Source organism: Bos javanicus, chromosome 9 (assembly GCF_032452875.1).
Source record: "Bos javanicus breed banteng chromosome 9, ARS-OSU_banteng_1.0, whole genome shotgun sequence".
NCBI lineage: Eukaryota > Metazoa > Chordata > Mammalia > Artiodactyla > Bovidae > Bos > Bos javanicus.
In genome coordinates, this window is record NC_083876.1 from 18,321,810 (window position 1) to 18,325,846 (window position 4,037).

The 4,037-nt window shown below is 44.8% G+C and overlaps 1 pseudogene; it reads left to right on the forward strand.

Annotated features, from left to right (window-relative positions):
• Nucleotides 1-1,105: 1,105 nt before the first annotated feature.
• LOC133253703 (cytochrome b-c1 complex subunit 2, mitochondrial-like) lies at nucleotides 1,106-2,720 on the forward strand (annotated as a pseudogene).
• Nucleotides 2,721-4,037: the final 1,317 nt, after the last annotated feature.

A 4,037-nucleotide genomic window follows, 5' to 3' on the forward strand; every position in this document is an offset into this window, starting at 1 on the left:
GTTGAGTTTGAACAAACTCCAGGAGATGGTGAAAGACAGGGAAGCCTGGCGTGCTGCAGTCCATGGGACCGCAAAGAGTCGGACACAACTGAGAGACTGAACAACAACTCTGTGGCATGCACCTCAGTGAATTTCAAATGTTCACTCATAAGTATAAGAATATTTGTGAGCGCCTGATAAAAGTGAAGATTTCTAGGCCCTCCCCCTGGGAATCTGACTAGGTAGAAATGCCAGAAAGCTGCCAAAAGACTCAAGATCATTCTATGCAGCACAGTTACAGAAACCTTGACAACTATGACTTAAGAGTGGCGTGAAGGGGTTTTGTAAGCAGAAGGGTGCTTCCAATCTGAGGCAGAGGCCAAATAAAAGATTGATAGTAACTGTATTAAGAGAGTTAATTGTTTAAATCTTGGCTCCTTTGAAGACAGCCAAGTCTCTCTTGGCTTGGGAAGAGATTCAGTTTTCTGAAGAAGCCCTGGGGAAATCACAGGCTTCTCCATTGAACTCGGCCTGAATCCCCTTTAGTCCAAGGAGCTGAGCTGAGCAGGGAGACAGGCAGCCCAAAAGCATAGACAGTTTTCATTGTGTGGGTCACTGACCACAGCTGCGCAGCACTTTCAGAGACAGGAAAAGCAAGTGGGGAAGCAATTCCATAGGCAGCATGGTTGGTCAGCTCACCTTGCGTTATTGACTAGGGCCTCCAGGTTAAAAAGGGTGGCGGGCCTGGCACCTTTTGCAGGAGGAGGGCAACAGCAATCTGGCCACAACCCAAGGTGAGTGATGCCCATGGCCAATGTGGAGCAAGCAAAAACCAACTGCCTGTAGTTGAGTCAAAACTAATCAAAACTAAATATCAGATCACAAATGGGAACCAACTTTGTGGTCTGTGTGTGAGGACAGACTTATTTGTTCCCAGAATTCCTCTTGCTCAGTCCCTGGGGGAACAGGGAGGAGGTGGACAATCTCTCTATTTAAATCATATTATTTACGGCATTCTGTGCCTCGTTAATAACACTGTGCAGTGAGCTCTCCACTGTCATCACTAATGCTACTCAGGCTTATAGACATGTTTGTTAAGGGCCTTTAAAAAATAAAACTGCCACCACCATCTTGCTTTCCTCTAAGGCGGCAGTGACCGAGGCTCAGAACAATCTTGAGCAATGAAACTGTTAACCAGAGCCGGGTCCCTCTCGAGATTTTATTCCCTCAAAGTTGCTCCTAAAGTTAAAGCCACAGCAGCCCCTGCAGGAGTGCCTCCACATCCTCAGGACCTTGAGTTTACCAGGTTACCAAATGGTTCGGTGATTGCTTCTCTCGAAACTATGCTCCTGCGTCAAGAATTGGTTTTTTCATTAAAGCAGGCAGCAGATATGAGAACTCCAACAATTTAGGAACTTCTCATTTGCTTCGTCTTGCATCCAGTTTGACTACAAAAGGAGCTTCATCTTTCAAGATAACCCGCTTCAAGAATTGAAGCAGTTGGTGGTAAATTAAGCGTGACGTCAACAAGGGAAAACATGGCCTATACTGTGGAATGCCTGCGGGATGATGTTGATATTCTAATGGAGTTCCTGCTCAGTGTCACCACAGCGCCAGAATTTCGACGCTGGGAGGTAGCTGCCCTTCAGCCTCAGCTAAGGATTGACAAAGCTGTGGCTCTTCAGAATCCACAGGCTTACGTCATTGAAAATTTGCATGCTGCCGCTTACAGAAATGCCTTGGCTAATTCCTTATATTGTCCTGATTACAGGATTGGAAAAGTGACACCAGTTGAGTTACATGACTATGTACAGAATCATTTTACAAGTGCAAGAATGGCTTTGATTGGACTTGGTATGAGTCATCCTGTCCTAAAGCAAGTTGCTGAACAGTTTCTGAACATAAGGGGTGGCCTTGGTTTATCTGGTGCAAAAGCCAAGTACCATGGAGGTGAAATTCGGGAACAGAATGGAGACAGTCTCGTCCATGCCGCTCTTGTAGCAGAGAGTGCAGCCATAGGAAGTGCAGAAGCAAACGCGTTCAGTGTTCTCCAGCACGTCCTCGGTGCTGGACCACACGTTAAGAGGGGCAGCAATGCCACCAGCTCTCTGTACCAGGCTGTTGCCAAGGGAGTTCACCAACCATTTGATGTTTCTGCTTTTAATGCCAGTTACTCAGACTCTGGACTCTTTGGGTTCTACACTATCTCACAAGCTGCATCTGCTGGAGACGTTATAAAGGCTGCTTATAACCAAGTAAAAACAATTGCTCAAGGAAACCTTTCTAATCCAGATGTCCAAGCTGCCAAGAACAAGCTGAAAGCTGGGTACCTGATGTCAGTGGAGTCTTCTGAGGGTTTCCTGGATGAAGTTGGGTCCCAGGCTCTAGCTGCTGGTTCATACACGCCGCCATCCACAGTCCTTCAGCAGATTGATGCAGTAGCTGACGCTGATGTCATAAATGCTGCAAAGAAGTTTGTTTCTGGCCGGAAGTCAATGGCAGCAAGTGGAAATTTGGGGCATACACCTTTCATTGATGAGTTGTAATACTGAATCCCATATTGCAGGAAAGAACTGAATGTTTTGTGAACCCAGAGCAGCAAATACATGAAAGTGAAAAGTCTCTAATGTAACATTTATCTTTTCTTCCAGTGAGAGGAAATATAAAGCATAAATATAGGTAATTGTTCCCAACTGACCTAAAGTCAATAAAGCATTCTATTTAAAAAAAAAAATAAAATAAAACTAGTAACTGCAGACTTAAAAAAGTATTCACAACTTAAAAGTTGAGAGTTATTATTTTATTCAGTGGGAATTTTTAGGACTCAGTGGGAATTTTTAGGACTTAAGACATAGGGGCAGCATCTCAAGTAACCCTGAGGGAACTGCTGCAAGGAGGAGTCAGGTTACAAAGAATTTTTGCAACAAAGGGCAAGTAGTCTGACATCAAAATACTATTGTTAATTAAAGAAAAGCAGATATCCCCCGTTAAGGAAGTTAGCTATTTTCTATATATGGGAAGATACAAGAGTCTGGGCTCAGGGAAATCATTTCTTTGATATGCACCTAAGCTGTCTGGGGCCAGTATCCTAAGTTTTCACATCCTGAGTTTCCTCTGGGCTCACCATAGGGAGTGGCTGCATCTGACGGCTTCTAGACTGCACGTATTCTTTCCTTTCTGAGTTCCCTCAGGGCTCACCAGCTCACCATTAGCCATCCTCAGTGGCTATAATTGCTGATGACTGTGACATTCTTTGTTTACTAATATGGCAGGAAATATTCCATTTCTCATAACCACTGTTGTGAAGCTACCAGTGTAAAGAATAAATAAATAAAACCAAGTGGAAAACACCAAAAGAGTTTGCAAACCATTTACCTAGAAGCAATCTTGTTTGTCTGGTTACATGCTTCATGAGCTAAACCTGTTTCATTAAAATCACTCTTTCTTGAACTTCTTCAGTGAAATGCATGTCAGTGGCCAGCCTCTCCCCCAGGGACCTGTCATGGCCCAGCACTTCCTTCAACCAGATCCACAGCAAACCCAGACCACTGTCCATCTAACTGAGGTGGGAGCCCTGCCACACCTCCAGTATGACCAGTAAAATGCTGATTTCTGATGCAAGTTGGAAAACATTCTGATAGGTTGACAGATGGAGGAGAGCTCATCTCACTTCTGAGGGGTACCTAGGCTCCCCAGCATGCCACCAGCTGGGGCTGGGCTGCTGGCTTTGCCCCATAGACTGTAATTTAACAGAGTTAGTCAAGAAAACCAGCAAGTTGTCAACTGGGCTTCATAGGTTTTGAAGCACTGAAATTGTTCTATTCCCCGGAAAGTGCAGTGTTCTACATGCATCCCTTCAGTCCAGCCCTCCCACAGGAGAAAGCACAAACAGGAAAAGGGGGACAAATATTTAGAGATGTTTCCCTTTAAGATGAACTTCATTGGAGTCCTACGTAATGAGCAAACAGCTGCTGAGGATGTACCATGTTTCAGATGCCAGAGTGGCAACGGCTTTACAGTGATGTGGGGGTTGGATATGCATGGTCCCTGTCTTTGTG